Source organism: Suricata suricatta, chromosome X (genome assembly GCF_006229205.1).
Source record: "Suricata suricatta isolate VVHF042 chromosome X, meerkat_22Aug2017_6uvM2_HiC, whole genome shotgun sequence".
NCBI classification, from domain to species: domain Eukaryota; kingdom Metazoa; phylum Chordata; class Mammalia; order Carnivora; family Herpestidae; genus Suricata; species Suricata suricatta.
Window position 1 is genome coordinate 82,206,027 of NC_043717.1, and position 18,706 is coordinate 82,224,732.

The 18,706-nt window shown below is 45.0% G+C and overlaps 3 long non-coding RNA genes across 3 annotated transcripts in view; all 3 read left to right on the plus strand.

Moving 5' to 3' along the window:
- The window catches only part of LOC115283812, a 6,728-nt gene extending 4,858 nt beyond the window's left edge, over positions 1-1,870 (plus strand). The window contains exons 2-3 of the long non-coding RNA XR_003905067.1: positions 1,242-1,409; positions 1,843-1,870. This is a non-coding gene — a long non-coding RNA (uncharacterized LOC115283812). The remainder of the gene's footprint in view (positions 1-1,241; positions 1,410-1,842) is intronic.
- A 2,994-nt stretch (positions 1,871-4,864) lies between these two features.
- On the plus strand, positions 4,865-8,101 carry LOC115283813. Its single transcript, XR_003905068.1, has 3 exons — positions 4,865-4,905; positions 4,995-5,078; positions 7,949-8,101. It is a non-coding gene; the product is annotated as an uncharacterized LOC115283813 (long non-coding RNA).
- Positions 8,102-8,298: 197 nt separating this feature from the next.
- The window catches only part of LOC115283811, a 36,571-nt gene continuing 26,163 nt past the window's right edge, over positions 8,299-18,706 (plus strand). Inside the window, exons 1-3 of the long non-coding RNA XR_003905065.1 lie at positions 8,299-8,454; positions 8,646-8,678; positions 16,253-16,361. This is a non-coding gene — a long non-coding RNA (uncharacterized LOC115283811). The remainder of the gene's footprint in view (positions 8,455-8,645; positions 8,679-16,252; positions 16,362-18,706) is intronic.

Consider the following 18,706-nt stretch of genomic DNA (forward strand, 5'->3'; position numbering starts at 1 on the left):
AGGAGGGAGAGAGAGTTGGGGAGAGAGAGGGATGCAGAACTTGAGAGACTATTGAATGCTGAGAATGAACTGAGGGTTGAGGGGGAAGGGGGAGGGGGGAAAAGAGGTGGTGGTGATGGTGGAGGGCACTTAAGGGGAAGAGCACTGGGTGTTGTATGGAAAACAATTTGACAATAAAATATTATGGAGGAAAAAAAAAGAAACCAATACTACATTGTATATTAACTAACTTGAATATAAATAAAATCTTGGAAAAAAAAAAAGAGACTTAAGATGCAAAGTGTGGTCTGAGATAGGATCCCGATTTGAACAAGCAAGCTTTTATAGGACACTTGGAGAAAAGCAGGCAAAGTTGAACATGGATGAGTATTAGATGAGATGAAAATTTATTCACATGAAATGGGAGAGGCAATTAACTGAAAAAGCAGTTAGAAAGAATATGTACACGTATTATCTCATTTTGGTAGAAAGTGCATATATGTATTATGTAAACTTAGAAGAATTCTTGATCTGGAAGGATAGAGAGTAAGCTCTTTATTTTTTATTTTTATGAAAAAAATTTTGGGGGGCACCTGGCTGGCTCAGTTGGTTAAGCGTAGGACTTCAGCTCAGGTCATGATCTCATAGCTCGTGGGTTCGAGCCCTGCATCAGGTTCTGTGCTGACAGCTAGCTCAGAGCCTGGAGCCTGCTTCAGAGTCTGTGTCTCCCTCTCTCTCTTCCCTTCCTGTGCTCATGCTCTTTCTCTCTCTCTAAAGTAAATAAACATTAAAAACATTTTTTAAGGAAAAAAATTTAATCTTTATTTTTGTTTAATGTTTATTTTTGTGTAGTTTCAATGTTAAACTGTTTATTTTTAAATAACAATTTTTTAAAATGTTTATTTATTTTTGAGAGAAAGAGCATGAGCAGAGGATGGGCGGAGAGAGAGGGAGACACAGAATCTGAAGCAGGCTCCAGGCTCTGAGCTGTCAGCACAGAGCGCAACACAGGGCTTGAACCCACAGACTGTGAGGTCATGACCTGAGCCGAACTCGATGCTCAACCAAGTGAGCCAACCCAGCGCCCCTGTACTAAGCTCTTAGTAGTGGTCATTTCTGGGTGGTGGGAATATGATGTTTCTATTTTCATATCTTTTCTAATTTTCTACATTGAACATTTACTGCTTTTGTAAAAATACGAGAGTCTCTCTACTTGAATAAACATGCTCTCTCTCTCTCTCTTCATGGAATTTACATGCCAGTTCCTCTTGTAAGTATGAATATCGCCAAACCTGTCACTTTTTATGGGGGAAACATCTGCGAAAATGGAGGCTGCCCTTTCCCCCTGCCGATGACGGTCAAGGCTTCATCTGTGAAATAGCTGTAGGTGTAAACTGATGGCTGCTGGCATTTTCCTGGGACTTGTACAGGTAAGTAGAGCCTTCTTGTACCCAGTGCTTTAGAAAAGCGTGCGGTTCTGTAGGGCGGCTGGCATTGAAAACGAACCAGCGAGGCAAATGGCAGTGCCCATCGCACCACTGGTTAAGAGAGGACGTGCCCAATCTGATACCAGAGGCAGGTTTATCTATTGTTTAAGTGGACACATCAATGTGATTATTTCAATCTTGCAACTACTTCTCTTATTGGAAGCCGGGGGCCCATAACCCTGCCACTGAGTTTTGTAAATAGAGTCTCACGGGAACACAGGCGCACTGATTTGCTTATGCGTTATCTATCACTGCTTTTGCCCTGCAGTGGCAGGGCGGGGGTGGTGGTGCAGAGACCATATATGACCCAGACAACTAAACATACTTACTGCCTGGCCCTTTAAGTTTTTTTTTTTAATGTTTATTTTTGAGACAGAGAGCAAGCGTGAGCGCAGGAGGGGCAGAGAGAGCGGAAGACAGAATGTGAAGCAGACGCCACGCTCTGAGCTAGCTGTCCGCACAGAGCCCGACGCGGGGCTCGAACTCACAGACTGCGAGATCATGACCTGAAGCTGAAGTCGGATGCTTCACCGACTGAGCCACCCAGGCGCCCCTTTACTGCCTGGCCCTTTAAAGAACAAGTGTATGGAGTCCTCTTCTAGGAAGACGCCCTCAGTAGGCATGCCTGCCACGGAGGGAATGCCCACTTCGGCGTTCAGGTAACCCACGCATGTTCTGATTAATAAACCCCGTTCTCTCCTGAGCTGTCCTAGCGCATGCCAGCGTGCCCAATTTCAGAAAACTCTAGGTTCCTTATCGTATTGGATTTCTTATCCTGCAAGGCTGAGGCGAAGGCCAGACCACAGGAAACCAGAAATTTCATCAAGGTAAACGAGAGCCTGCGGGCCTGAGCACAACATCTAGCTCAGATCTACTTAGGCTTCAAATCTAGTTCATGTGCCGCCTCCTCCCAGAAGCCCCCTCTTGCTCCTCACCCGATTTCCCTGTCCCACGCCAGTGCCCCCGCAGCGCCCTCGCAGACCTCTTTTGTAACACTTAGCGCCCTACCCTGTAAGCTTGGACTCCTTCTCGGATTCTTCACCCGAGAACGCAAGGGCCGTGTGCGCTCATCCCCCGGTACAGCCCCCAAGCCCAACCTAAGCCTCGCATATAGTAGCTTACTAGCTGCATGTCCTTGGCCACGCCACTGCTCTGAACCTCAGTTTTCTTGTCGGCAAAATGGGGACAATAGTAATAGTAGCTCCCTCGTAGTGTTGTTGCGAGGACTGAATGTGTGTGTGTTAGCTATTCAGTGGCTACTTACGGAATGAATGACATGTAGGAAAGTGGACTGCACTGGGAGCTGTGGAATTGTGCACCAGCCTCCAGTTATGGAGACAGGCTGTTATCGATCTGGTGATCAGGGAGAAGTCCTTTAATGAGGTGACATTTGAGATGAGTCTGGAAGAAGGAGCTGGAGAAAGAATATCCTAGGCAGAGGAAGACTTAGTGCAAAGGCTTGAAGCCACAAAGGATTGGGCGCCATCGAGAAGTTGGAAAGTGGCAAATGAGACCAGAAGAGTGGGGAGGTTGGGCTCATCCTAAGAAGAGAGGGCAGCTGATTAATGTTTGTAAAGAGGAGAATTCCAAGAACTGTCACTCTGTGTTTTTATTTTATTTTATTATTATCATGTTTTAACGTTTATTTATTTTTGAGAGTGAGAGAGAGACAGAGTGTGAGTGGGGAGGCTCAGAGTGAGGGAGACACAGAATCGGAAGCAGGCTCCAGGCTCTGAGTTGTTAGCAGAGAGCCCAACACGGGGCTCGTACCCATAAACTGTGAGATCATGACTTGAGCTGCAGTTGGCCGCTCAACCAACTGGGCCACCCAGGCGCCCCCTCTGTATTTTTAAAAACTTAAAAAAATCTCTGTGTGGGAGAATGATGGCCTCTTGCAGAGGTGTTCACATTCGAATCCCCAGAGCTGAACGCGCTGCTTTCCATGACAGAAGGGATTTTGTGACTGTGATTAAGTTCAGGATGGAGACCTGAGGACATTACTCTGGCGGGTCCAATACGATGACAAGGGTCCTTATAAGAGGTAGACAGAAGGGGCCCAGAGGAGAGAGGCATGAGGACGATAGCAGGGCTCATGTTCAGAGAGGTCCGAGGACGCTGGGCTGCTGGCCGGAGGGTGACGAAGGGGCCGTAGCCGAGGAACGTAGGCGGTGCATAGAAGCCCCTGGAAAGAACACAGTCCTGCCTGCACCTGCGGTTTTCGCCTCGCAAATCCTTGGACTTTGGACCTTCAAAGCCCGTAAATTTATGGTAACTTGTTACAGGAGCTATAGAAAACCACTCCTCCTCTTGTGGAAAGATAGACCCAAAAGTATATGCGATTGGAAATTGGCAGGGGCGAATGGGAAGAGGGTAGAAAGGGCTAGGAATGAGGTAGGAGGGCTGGGAACTTTTCTCTTGTAGTGAGTGCTGATTTCTAGAACTATGTTAATGTTTCACATACTAAAAAGGAAGGAAGGGAGGAGAGAGAGAGACAAGGGAACCCACAATGGAATATGGACAGAAACAGAGGAACTAACTCATCACAAATGAATAACAAAGGAGTGGGAGAAAATAACTAACCTAAGTGTTACAGGCTGAACTGTGTCCCCTCAAAATTCATGTGTCGAAGCCCTAACCTCTGATGTGACTGTATTTGGCAGTAGGGCCTTTAAGGGTATAATTAACATTGGGGGGGGGGGCTTGCGTGGCTCCATTGGTTGAGTGTTCGACTCTTGATTTTGGCTCAGGTCGTGATCTCACAGTTCGTGAGACTGAGCCCCGTGTTGGGCTTTGCGCTGACAGCTCAGAGCCTGCTTGTAATTTTTCCATAGAAAAATTCATGTAAGGACCCAGTGCGACGGTGGCCATCTGCAAGCCAAGGAGGGAGTCCTCAGGAGAAACAAACCTTGCTGACCCCTTGGTCTTGGAGTTCTAGCCTCAAGAACTGTGAGAGATAAATTTCTACTGTTTAAGTCACCCATCTGTGGTCTTTAGCTTTGTCAACCCGAGCAAACTCAGGCACTAAATAACTTTGGAAAAGAGTATTTTGACTGTGTACTCTACAATAGTGATTCTCAAACTTTGGGGTGCATCAGAGTCACCTGGGGGGGCTTGTGGAAGAACCCTGGTTTCCACCTTCAGCACTTCTAATTCGGTAGGTCCAGGATGAAGCTCAAGAATTTACATTTCTTTATTTTTTTTTAATTTTTCACATTTTATTTTATTTTTTGAGAAGCAGAGACAGAGCACGAGCAGTGGAGGGGCAGAGAAAGAGGGAGACACAGGATCCGAAGCAGGCTCCAGCCTCTGAGCTGTCAGCACAGAGCCGGACCCAGGGCTCAAACCCACCAACCATGAGATCATGACCTGAGCCAAAGCTGGATGCTTAACCGACCAAGCCACCCAGGCGCTCCAGCAATAAAATATTTTTTAAATTAAGGTATGTGCATTGTGTTTTTTTAGACATCATGCTACTTGCACCTTTAATAGACTACATTATCATGTAAACATAACTGTTATATGCCCTAGGAAACTACCAATTTATTCGACTCACTTCACTGCAATATTCACTTTATTGTGCTGGTCTGGAAATGTACGCACAATATCCCCAAGGTATGCATGTATTTCTTTTCACCTCCATTTGCCTGGATTTGGGCTGAAGTGAAAGCCAGGTCCTTTCATGTTATTTATATAGGTACTGAACCAGGTGGTGAATCTTTTCTATCCAATAAATATACTATTTGTTAAGGATGCTATGCTACCTAGCCAAGATCCCACCTTCGGGGCTGAAGGGTTCACTTCCCCAGTGTTACGATGATTGTGGACTGATAGACCCCTGCCTGTTGAAAGGGGTGGCCTGGCATAAGGTCATACATCTCTTTTGGAATGCATTGGAGGTATAGATGTCTGGATTGAACTCACAAACACGAGATCATGCGGTGAGCCAAAGTTGGACGCTCGACCAAATGAGCCACCCAGGTACCCCAAGAATTTACATTTCTAACAAGTCCCCGGATGAAGCCGATGCTGTTGGTTCAGGAACTTCACTTCGAGAACCGCTATTCTAAGGCTCAAGACAAAAAAAAATCACCCCAAAACGATACATAAATACTGTACTCTAGATAGTAGGTTTGTTTCCCACAGGCGTACGAGTTAGCAATTCAGACATTGAGCAAATAATACATTGTGAATAATGAGAGGCAGAGTTTACTCTGTTAGAGGAAGGAGTCACACATAAGAAAAGACAGAAGACTAGCGGCGATCAGGGGAATCAGTGCGAATGCAGTGTTTTATATGCGCACACCCACGCCACGCACTCACACAGAGATAGATACGGAAATGGATAGAGTTGTTTGTATATATACATATATTTCCTAGCTCTATCAGCTGAGAAGGCCTAGAAGCAATGATACTGCAATACCAATGAGCACGCTTCACACTCAGATCTTGGTTTTAACATAGCATTCTTGGGTGGCTAAGTCAGGCATCTGACTCGTGATTTCAGCTCAGATCATGATCTCAGGGTTTGTGAGTTCGAGCCTCATGTTGGGCTCTGTGCTCCCAGCAAAGGGCCTGCTTGGAGTTCTTTGTCTCCCTCTCTCTCTGCCCCCCCCCCTTTCTCTCTCTCCCTCAAAAATAAATAAACTTAAAAAACCAAGCATTCTCTAGGAGTGCCTGGGTGGCTCAGTTGGTTGATCGTCCAACTCTTGATTTTGGCTCAGGTCTGGATCCCAGATCATGGGATCGAGCCCCGCATTTGGCTCCATACTCAAGATTCTTGATTCTCCATGCTTAAGATTCTCTCTCTGTCTGTTCATCTCCCCAACTTGCATGTGCTCTCTCTATAAGATACATATAAAAATAGTAATCTCCAAATAAAAGGAACCAGAACTCTTGGAGAAATGGCTGATTCCTGGGCTGGGTCAGAGAGACTATAAGATGAGCTTGGAATGTCTTCCATTGCTAGAAAGTAGGAAGAGCCATGGACTAATGGGGGCGTGTTAAAAGGATTCAGGAGTCCATTTGAAGGAGTTTACACTGGTGAAATCTGTGACAATTTAAGCAACAAGGTAATTAATGATGTTAATGGATCATAAACCATAGAGTAAAATAAGAATCCATGAGTCCAAATGAATATGAAGAAATAGCTGAATAAATAAATGAGAGAGAAGGAAAAGCACTTGTTTACAATAGCATTCCAGTTCATAAAATGTAACAAGAATAGCAGAAATAGAAACTTAGTTAGCAAGCACCACAGTAAGAACTCTTTCGGGCAGGAATCATCAAAGAATATTAAAATTAAGGGACAAAAGTGTGATGAGAAACAGCGTATTTATATAGTCTTTAAGTGTCTCTTCACAAAATGCTTATTTATTACAAAGGACAAAATAGTAACACGACTGGGGAGAAACCGGACAGGCTCCCCTGCCCCAGTGATCAGAGTTAACGTCACCCATAACGAAACAAACTGATACCACGTGCCTCTCAATAGGATGCACCGAGAAGGACACAATGTATGTGTAGTGTTCTCGGCAAAGCATGTAACCGAAACTGACACACGACGAACCATCAGATAAACCTCAAACTGAAACCAGTTCGTGTTTTTCAAAAATATCATGGTAATGAGAAACAAATGAACAAACAAAAGTCAAAACAAAACAAAAGACCGAGGAACTCTTCCAGATTAAAGGAGTCAAAGAAAACATATGTGATCCCTGACCAGAAAAAGGACATTGTTGGGGGCAAATAGAGAAAATGAAATACTGGCTATTGATTATAGTATTGTGCGAACGTTAATTTCTTGATTTATAATAGTGTACCGTGGTTTTATAAGATGCTAATATTTGGGGAATCTGGGTGAATGGTGTATGAGGACTCTTCGTACTATTTTTGCTACTTTTGGGGGGGTAGATAGATCTATACCGTGTCAAAAGGAAAAGTGGAAAATGAAATGTGAGTTGTTTATCTCATCCCCAAATATCCCCGGGTGATCTGACTGCTGTGAGCTGTGCACCTTATAGAAGGGCCAGCGACTAAGTGGGGCGACCAGTCGGGAGGCTGTTGCGCTCTCCTGGGGGAAGAGAGGATCGTGGCTCAGACTGGGGGCGGGGGGTGACAGTTGAGATGGAAAAGGGTGGATGGGTTCAGGACGCATTTTGACATCTCCATGGGAAAGTCATTGCAAAGGAGGGAATGGTGGGAGAACCATTTCATTTTACTGTCAGATAAAACATAGGTCAGAATAGACCCTGAAATGTCTGTAAGGATCTTTATTCGACATTGTGGACTCAGAATCCTCTGGTATGTAAGCTGGAGAATTTATCATGGAGTTTGCATTTTATCTTCTTCTTCCCCATAGTTTTTAGTAGTGTTCCTCTCATCCAAGGGAAAGCAAGGAAAGTGGCGGGGGGCAGATTTCTTTGGTTCCCATGTTTACCTCTGCCAAGGACTTTTCTCTTGAGACTCTCTCTGCTCTTTTCAAGGAGGGGTTCCTGTTGTGCTGTCACCCAAATCGTGACATGTGCGGAGCCCCGTTGGCCTGCTTGGGATTCCACGTGATGTACCCTTCCCTACATTCAGTTCTTTACCTGGAATACGATCTTATTAAAATTTTGTCAGTGTGCCTGGGTGGCTCAGTCAGTTAAGTATCCACTCTTGATTTTGGCTCAGGTCATGATCTCGTAGTACATGGTATCAAACCCTGCATCGGGCTCTGTGCTGTGAGTGCAGACCCTGCTTGGCATTCTCTCTCTCTCGCTGTCTCTCTGCCCCTCCCCTATTCACATTCTCTCTCTCTCTCTCTCTCTCTCTCTCTCTCTCTCTGTGCCTCAGAATAAATAAATAAGCTTAAAAAATAAAAATAAAATGTCTTTTAAAAATATATAAAAATAAAATTTTGTCTGTCTTTCAAGGCTCAGCTCAAGAACCACCCCCTCCAAGTTGTCTTCCTGGATTTACTCGGCACCAAAATTTGCCTTCTCTTTCTTGGGTAAGTCATGGCTCTTAATTCATTCCTCTTATTTGGCCCCATTCACTCATTCACAGTCATGCCCTTGGCTTTGTACTTGTTTGTGTTCATGATTTACATCCTCCACCAGATTAAAAATTCCCTGGATGTCGATACTTAATGTTATTCAACTTTCAGTGGATCAGTGGATTTTTTTTTTTTCTCATTTTCAGATTGCGGAAGAGTTTCAACAGTCAAATAAGTCGGTACGTTCCGCCGTGTACTTTGAATCTAATCTTTAGTTTCCCTTGTCTCTCTGGAGGACTTCTTCTGAAATGCTCGAGTCCCTTCCCTCATCCCCAGTGATCTCCTTGATAACTTAGAACCTGTTGATCTAGGATTTTCTTTTCCATTGCTTTGTAGACCTGCTTCCACCAGGGGGAGCTCCTTCCTATCTGTAGGGGAACTTTTTCTTGAGGAAGCAAAAGAAAGGAGACTGCACCATAGCAAAACAATGGAAAAAGCAGCAGTAGGAAATAGAAACTGAGCACGTCTTGGGGTCTGGCTTGGTCCCAGCACTAGCTGGCCACTCAAATAGCATTTCACTTGTTATACTGTGTATTGGTATGATGCCGGCCCGTGCGTGGAGATTTCCCACTTCCTTGCCCACTTGGTTTGTTTCATCTACAGACGTGTCTTGAGTGTGCACTTTGTGGCAGGTGTTATTGTAGATATGGAGGCTTCCTCAGTGAATGAAACAGACCGAGTTCCCGACCCATGAGGCTTATGTTCACATATGGGCAACAGGCAATAAATGAGATGAATACTTAAAATACACAGGATAAATAGGGATGAATGCCAAAGAAGAAAAAAACAAACACGAACAATTCAAGGTCTTATAGGCCCTTGTAAGGATTTTGACCTTTTCTTTGAGCGAGATGGGAAGCATTGAGGAATTCTGAGGAGAGGACTGATGTGACTTGAGACATTTAAAAAAGATGGCTCTTGTGGCTTTTTGCCTAACAAGTTATAAAGGGACAAGCTTGGGCCAGGTTGTTGGCAGTGGCCCTGGAGAAAAGCTCTTGGATTTTTGGATATATTTTGAAGGTAGAGCTAACTGAACCTTCTAACAGATTAGATGTAGGATGCTGGAGAAAGAGGATTCAAGGGAAACAGGGTCACCACGTTGCATAACACCAGGAGCACTGAGTGACATGTGGCTGGCGCCCTCTGGAGTTGTGTAACCCAGCATTGCTGTTCACGATGTTGCCAAGTTTTTGTTCTGAGCAGCTGGAAGGAACAGAGTCGCATTGGTAAAGACTGTGGGAAGAACAAGGTTGGAAGGATATCAGAAGTTAGATTTTGAGGGGCGCCTGGGTGGCTCAGTCAGTTAAGCATCTGCCTTCGGCTCAGGTCATGATCTCACAGCTTGTGAGTTCGAGCCTGCTTCAGATTCTGTGTCTCCCTCTCACTCTGTACCTCCCCTGCTCGAGTTCTCTCTCTCCCTCTCGCCTTCTCTCTCTCCCTCTCAAAAAGAAATAAACATTGAGAGGATTTAAAACCCACACATATATGTTCAATTAATATATGACAAAGGAGGCAAGGATATACAATGGGAAAAGCATATCTCTTCAGTAAATGGTGTTGAGAAAACTGGAGAGCCACATGGAAAAGAATGAAATTTGACCATTCTCTTACATTAGACACAAAAATTAATTCAAAATGGATTCATGAATATGAGACCTGAACCCTAAAACTCCTGGAAGAAAACACAGGCAGTAGCTCCTTGTCATAGGTCTTGGTGATGATTTTTTTCATCTGGCACCAAAACCAAGAGCAATGAAAGCAAAACCAAACAAGAAGGACTGCATTAAACTGAAAAGCTTCTGCACAGCAAAGGAAACCATTAACAAAATGAAAAGGCAATCTACTGAATAGGAGAAAATATTTACAAATCACATATCTGATAAGGAACTAATCGCTAAAATATATAAAAAGAATTTGTACAACTCCATAGCAAAAGCCAAACAATCTAATTAAAAATTGCCATTATCGGGGCCCAGTGGCTCAGTCGGTTGAGCGTCCGATTCTTGATGTCGGCTCAGGTCATGATCTCACGGTTTGTGAGATTGAGCCCTGTGTCAACATGGAGGCTGCTTGGGGGTCTCTCTCTCTATCTCTCCTTCCTCTCTCTCCGCTCCTCCCTTCACTTGTGTGCTCGCTCTCTCAACAAAATATTTTTAAAAAATTAAAAAAAGAAAAATCGTTGTTAGATCTGAATAGACATTCAGATTCATGCATTCATCTATTCATCATGGATATTCATTCTTCCTCCAAAGAGGACATACAGATGACCCACAGGTGTATGAAAAGATGCTCAACATCAGCCATCATCAGGGAAATGCAAATGAAAATTACAATGAGATGTCACCTTGCACTTGTCAGAAGGGCTAGTATTAAAAAGACAAGAAATAATAAGTATGGGTGAGGATGTGGAGAGAAGGGAACCCTTGTCCATGGGTGGCAGGAATGCAAATGGGTGCAGCCCTTAGGAAAAACAGTATGGAGATTCCTCAAAACATTACACAGCGCTACCATATGATCCAGCAAGTCCACTTTTGGGTATTTATCCAAAGAAAATGAAAACAGGAACTTGAAAAGATAAATGCACCCCATGTCCATTTCAGCATTATTTAGAATAACGAAGATACGGAAACAACCTAAGTGTCCTTCAATGGATGGATGAATGGATAAAGAAATTTGTGTGTATATGTATATGTGAGATGAATATCTATCATTCAACAGTAGAAAAGAAGAAAATCTTGCCATTTGCAACAACATGGATGGACCTTGAGGGCATTATGCTAGGTGAAATAAGACAGACACAGAAAGACAAATACCATATGATATCACTTATATGTGGAATCTAAAAAAAGAAAAACCCAAAAAACAAAAACCAAGTTCACAAATACAGAGAACAGATTGGTGGTTGCCAGAGGCATGGATTCAGGATGGGAGAAATGGATGAACTAGGTTTTTTTTTTTTTTTTCAGTTTAAATAAACTAAAAAACCAACACTGTGGGAAGAACAGGCTTGGGGGTATGTCAGAAGTTACATTTTGAATGTGTTGAATTTGAGATGCCAGTTAGACATTTAAGTGGAGATACCAAGTAAGCTGTGGGACATAGGGGCCTGGCACTCACACAGGTGGTTAGGGCCAGAGATGAGCGCTTTTTAATCCTAGGCATCTAGTGTTTGTTTTATTTTGAGAGAGAGAGAGAGAGAGAGAGAGAGAGAGAGAGAGAGAGAGAAAGAGAGCATGCCAATGGGGAAAGGGGCAGAGGGAGGGAAACAGAGAATCCCAAGCAGGGGCTCCATCCCATGACCGTGAGATCATGACCTGAGCCAAAACCAAGAGTTGGACATTCAACCGCATGAGCCACCCAGAAGCCCCCAGATAGTATTTAAAGCCCTGGGTGGATGATGAGGAGACATGAGAAGACAAATGAGTGCGGTTAAGAGAAGGGGACCAAGAACCCAGCCCGATGAGGAAAAGACAGAGACGACTAACAAGATGTGGCCAGTAAGGTAGAAGGAAACCCGGAAGAGAATGGTGTCATGGAAGCCAAGTGAAGAAGGTGCTTCAGGGAAGAGGGAACGATCCACTGTGAAAAGCATTTCTGGTTGGCCAAGCAAGAGGAGGGCTGAGAATTCTCGATCGGCTTTGGCAACATAGAGATCACTCGGGGCCTTGACAAAAGCCATCTCAGTGGACAGAAGCCTGATTGGAGTGGGTTCAAGAGAGAAGGGGAGGAGAAAAATTGTACACAGAGTTTTGCTGTCAAGGAGAGTGGAGCAAGGGAGCAGTGAGTGATGTGGAGTGTGGGATATTTATCGGACGTATTCGGAACGGGGAGGATAGTTGGAAGTTTGCCCCAGACTGCTCCCTGGTTGTTGGAGTTTCCTAGTTCTTACTCACCTGCGCTTCTTGGCATAGTAGCCAGTCATGCTCAGAGCAGCTAGAGGCTGAAGGAAGGGAAGTTGCCAGCAGGTTTGAGTAGAACTCCCATGGTTAACAAAGGAGAGAGTATCTCCACGTGTGGGGCCAAACAATCGGAGCCGTGAGATATAGCTGTTCTAAGTTGCCCATGTGGCGATTCCAGCCTCCTTTGCCAACCTCAGAGGGTCTGGCTTCAGTTACACTGAAGCGGACCTGTGGGTCCCCTTCCAGAAACATCCATTGTACAGAAGGAAGAGGACAAGAAATTCCTACAGCTACTTTCAGGACAACTAAACTGCAGGATAGGGTTCGAACCACGTGGGAGAACGGACTTAAGCATCCAGGCCACGGTTCCACAAATTATTCCCTTGGTCCCCACTGCGAGGTCGCCTTGGCACCGGAAGATGGTGGAGAGCCGGCCTCGCTGCTTAGCTTTGTGTTTTAGTTGCGATGGTTGGGAAAACAGAGAGGTTTTACTGGTCTCCATGTGCCGTCCATATTTGCGTTTCTTTCTTCTTCTCACGTCTTCAAGGCCCAGCCCGACCGTCCCCCCTTCTGCAGAGCCTTCTTTGGGCCCCTGCGTCAGGCAAAATGAATCGTTTCCCTCTCAGGGTTTCCAGAGAACTTTTCCTTCTTCCATCTTGGAGCCCATATTGCATTGAACAGGGGCTGTGTGTGGTTGCAATCGGACTTTAGTTCTGGTAATGATCGCAAAGCTCGTGGGTTTGAGCCCCGCGCCGGGCTCTGTGCGGACAGCTAGCTCAGAGCCTGGAGCCTGCTTGGGATTCTGTGTCTCCCTCTCTCTCTGACCCTCCCCTGCTCGTGCTTTCTCTCTCTCTCTCTCTCTCTCTCAAAAATAAGAGAAGCTAATACATGTGAAGTACCTGGAACAGTGCACGTAGTGAATGCTTGGCAAGCTTTTGTGATTTGTCTCTCTCCTTGAGGAACACGACCATGCGTTTATCTTTGTACCACGAATTCTTCGCAATGGGCTTAGCACAGACTACTGGGTGCTTAGTAAGTTTTTGTGTGACTAAATCAGGCTTCAAAACCAGATTGATTTAAGTTCATGTTCAACGGTTTTATATGTGTATAGCCTTTTTATCACCTCACTTACTTATTCCTGTGGACTAGTCCATGTAGTGGCTAAGAAGGAAAGTTCTAGAGCCTAGATCACCTGGTTCATATAGTTGCCTGGCCACTTATTAGCTTATTAACGTATTAGTGCCTCAGCTTCCTTGGCTGGAAAATGAGAAAAAAAAATAAAGGCAATTAAACAGAGTTACTGAATGCTCCAGTGTTCACTGTATTTACTACTCATCTTTTTGTTAACTCAGTGATTTCATGAACACCTATGGTTTTCAGGGACTGCGTTAGACAGTAGAGATGCAGAGATCAATAAAGCTTGGTCCTGGCTCTCGGAAAACCTGTAAGCTAGTGAAGGAGACAAGTGTGAGCAAGGTGGTGCGTATACAGACACACCGATTTTGTAAGAGGGATGTGAGGGGTGGGAGGGTAGTAAGGGTTGTATAGAAGATCCATCCTGAGCTTTGCATGTGTGGGCTAACGGTCCTGGCATATTAATGTCTTAATAGATACAAACATCCCTTTTGTAGCCCACAAGAAATGAGTTCTATTACAGATCTCTCTTATCCAATTTCCTTAACAAGATCCCTTCACAAGAGATCCCATCCTGGGGGCGCCTAGGTGGCCAGTCAGTTGAGCATCTGGTTCCTGGTTTCGGCTCAGGTTGCAATATCAGGGTTTGTGAGTTCGAGCCCCACGTCTGGCTTGGAAGTCTCTCTCTCTCTCCGTCTCTCTGCCCGTGCCCCCTCTCAAAATGAATAAGTAAACAAACTTTAAAAAAGAGAGAGAGAGAGAGAGACAGAGAGACAGAGAGATCCCATCCAGTGTTTTCCAACCCGGAGAAGACGTTCTGTGTTGACAACAGTGTATCATCATTGTTTTTTCCTGCTTCTGCACCAAACGCGATTTTGGAGTTTTCCTTGAGCAGAGCTCAGCCTTTGGTTTGTAGTTCAGCCAGAAAGCTTTCATGGGAAGAAGAGGGTGCCTGAGACCTGAGACGGGAGCCAAATTTAAATTACTGAGCTCGAGGACAGGGTGCCCATGGATGAAAACCTCTATGACTCTGTTTTGTAGAAAACCACCAAGGCTGTTTCCCTGGAGGAGTTAACGAGAACAATAGAATTGAGAGTTCCTGGTGTTTGGAGTTGATTTCTGGCAGGTGATAAACAGCTTGTAAAAGGGCTTATTATTTGAGCAGGGCTTTGGCTGCCTGACTTTTGAAGTTGATGATTTATTTTGCATGTTGTATAACAGAGCATTGGGCAATGCCCACAAGAGGCCCTCTGGGTCAGAGAGTAGGGACTCTTCCTGGCCATCTCCTCCCAACAGAACCCGATTCTAGCTGCAGAGTGAGGGGCTGGCTTATAGACGAGGCCCAGGCCATTTCTTTTTTGTGCTCCTAACCCCGGGACAGGCCTTTTCATTCAACAGGAGTTGGATACATCACAGTTTCCATTAAGCTCTAGTTCAAGGAAGTAAAACACATAGGTGTAGCTTCACAAATTTGCACTGGTCATGTGACCTGTCTCGGAAAGAAATGCTCTTTAAGACCGTGTTTTGGTTATTTGCAATAAGCAGTCACATATGGAGTCCCTGTCATGTCAGGGAGTCGATGTGAAAGGGAGGGCTTTCTGCTGGTTAGAGCGAAAGATGGTCAGGAAGTCTTACCTCCTTTGTGAAGAGGACCAAGCCAAAACTGTCCCTGGCTCTCTTGGTTCCCGCTTTAAAGCGTTGTGCCTCCTGTCCTATGCTGCTCATGCTGGCTCGTGGAGATCTAGATGTTTTAGAACCAGTGAATGAGGGAAGTTTCTAAACTTTATAAGTGGACGGAGCCAGGGCCCTCAAGGAATCGAGGCGATCTTGACAGAGAGAAACTTGATTGTGTCTCTTTTTTTTTACGTTTGGTTTTATGGGAGCCTGAATTGGGGAAGCTTTGATACAGAGGTTCTGAGCCAGCTCTGTGCCCAGGGATGGCACCAAAATGGGAAGTAGCAGGAGGTGATGGGCGCCTAGGAAGAGATTTCACGAGCTAGTGAATGAAATTTGGATGGTTTGTGATATGTTGGGGACATGTCTCTTGGGAGAGCAGGCCTTTTAAGCTTGAAGTTACCCTTTGGGGACGAATCAGGCTCTCTCAGAGACAACATGCTGTTGACAAACGTCTTGGGAAATGTGAGCTCCAGGCATCCTCACAGGGTTTGTGAGCGGGGCCAGGTTAGTTTCTTGCACGAAAGTCTCTGGTGTTCTGGATGGCCCACCGCCTTGGCTCCTGTACTAGTCAGGAGGGGCAATGCCATCGGGAGCACGTGAACTTCAAGGCCGCCAAGGCAGAGGAAACAAACAGCCAGCAGACCACACGCCTTCCCTGCCTTGTCCTGGAAGTGACACGCATCACTTCCACAGCATTTCAGCCTTTGCCCCAGGCTACCCTCAAGGGAGATTGGGGCATGGAGGGGCATGCCTGGTGTGTTTGGTGGCTACCAACAGCGTTCGCTACATTCCCTGGGTACCAGCTGACCCTCAACTCCCCATCCCACTCTCAGGGAATGTGTGAGCCAGAACTGCTTTTCTAAATCTGTAACAGACCATACTGGGAGGACCAAACCCTCTCTTCTGTGAAATAGAGAGTGCTTATTTTATCTACGAGAGGGGAGAGGGGACGGGACAGGCCGTACTCACCCATTTGTCAGTTACAGTCCTTTCCTGGTTACTGACCGTGAAATGCACCGTCTCCCTTCTGCTCTTGTCCCCAGGAGTCACGATGTATGTGAACCGAAGAAGAATTGTCTCCAGGCGGAATTCCTTATCAGGAGTCCCAGGTTTTGGTTCTGACCGGAGCTGCCCTTCCCTGGGGCTGTGGGTGTAAGAAAGCCTGAGAATTGTGCTTTGTCAAGTTGTTCTCACGGGAGGGCGGGGGGCAGCTGTCAGTGTCTGCGATGGGCCCTAAACCTAACCCGGGTAGAAAGCTGGTCACACGGTGGCTGGCTGGCCGATTAGCTGGTTGGTTAAGAAGTAGGGGTGGGAAAGGGGACTGAAATGTAAGGCATCCGGGTCAGGAAGAGCTGTATCTGAGAGAGAGAGGGTATGATGATTCGTTTTCGCTGTGCTTCTTTGGGCCTTGTTTTCTTGAATGTGGTTGGGACTCACCCAAAGAGTCTGTCCTTCAGTATAAATCACATCCCCTTCTAGAGTCGCTGCCTAGAAGGTTTCTAAGATCCACGTGCAATAGTCACTTGGGCTGGAGTTTCCCATTTAAGTTTATTTCACACAATTAAAGGGCACGTCCTTTGTAATGGGCTCCGAATGGTTCCTCTGTCGCTCCAGGCTGCACTGCTTGGAGATTTCCTTACGTAATCTTTCGTTCTAGTTGTTTCTCCCTACGTTTCCTTCTCTTCCCCAACATCAAATTCTGACCTTTCCCCCCTTTTCCATATCTTTGGTTTGAGGTGTTATGTATGATTTCTAGTAAAACCTTGAAGTGATGGAAGGTATTTAACTCTTTATAAAAATTTTTTAAGTTTGTTTATTTATTTTGAGAGAGGGAGAGTGGGCACGTGAGCAAGGGAGGAGCACAGAGAGAGGGAAAGAGAATCCCAAGCAGGATCCATGAACTGTGAGATGATCATGACCTGAGCCGAAATCAACAGTCAGATGCTTAACCCAGTGAGCCACCTAGCACCCCAATGTTACAAGCTCTCCGACTTAAAAAAAAAAAAGGAATCTCCCAGACTTATGTGATCCTTCCAAGGACTTCAAAGGAATTCACCTTGAAAATGAAAATATTTCATTGTAATACTTCATTTCTTTGTCTGCTTAACTCCCAACTATCTGGAAACTAGGTACAGGTGAGTTTTACCTCTCCTGATTTACAAATGTCAAATCAAGGTTCAGAGATGATAGATAACTTTTCCATTATCACTGTCCTGCTGATTGGTTGACGTCCAAACCAAAATAATGAAAATGACGGCCTGTGGACTCTGCATTTTTAATTCCATCCAGGGCTGGCAATGATACTGGATGAGTTACAGGAGACTTCTCTGCGTCATGTGGGGGTTAATGGTCTGGCAGAGGCAGAGCTCTAGGGTTAAAGGTCCCCAGAAGGCAGGAACCCCACCATGTAGGCAATCCCCCCCTTTTTTTATACCCCCCCCCCGCCCTGCAACACCCCCGTGGTAATTCTTGCCCGGGGTCGATATGGACACAGTGGGAATTCAGCTGTCAGTAATGAAAGTTTTCAAGCATTGTTCCGTTGTTGTTCCGGTTGGAAGTGATGGCTGAGGATGGGAAGGGGAGAGGGGAGTGGCTTTCTCTTCGGCTTGTCAAATGAAGCAGTGACCTTGAAAGTGGTTTCTGAATTATAAAAATATGGAACGCACCATAGTTACTGCTGTTACATCGTAAATTATGTGCCGCTTTTCTCCGAAGATCTTTAAGAATTTAAAGATCTCAAGTTTTGCTACAGTTAAGAAACCTCAAATTTCACCTTGTTCAGCTTGCTTCTGATAAGTACATATCACTTTTTTTTTTTTGCTTCAAAGTTGAACCCATGGCTTCTTTACCATTTCCCTCCTAGCTTCCTTGAGGTATAACTGGTGTATAAAGAACTGCGGCTAACTAATATATCTGATTTGGTGAGTCATGGACGGACCTAGAAGACGTTATCCTATGGAGATGAGCCAGTCACAGGACAAATACTGCACGATTCCTCTTGTAGGAGGTGCCTAAAATAGTCAAAGTTATACAAGTAGACAATAGGGTGGCAGTTCCCAGGGATGGAGGGGACAGGGATATGGAAGGTTGTGTTCAGTGGGTATAAGGGTGCGGGGGACCAGCCCACGCACCAGAGTCTAAGGGTCCCTGAGTAGGGGGTTGGTGTTGGTGAAGTATCTATAAGAAAGAAGACAGACAAAGTGAATGGTGGCGAGATTGCACTTTACCGTGATGCTTAGGATCTTTATATACCATAGGTGATTACATCATTCTTCTAATGATTACATTGTTTGTAACTTCCAGAAAAAATTATTATTTTCACGGTAGAGAAAACAGAAAATCAAAACAGAAACGAGGTACAATACAGAAGATCAAAAACCATAATTCATCACTCAAAATACATCAGCAGGGGTTTGTTTTATGTATAAGTAATATTATTAACCGAAGCTTATGACAAGGCTATTTTTCTTTAAAGGTGAACATGATGATTTATGGGT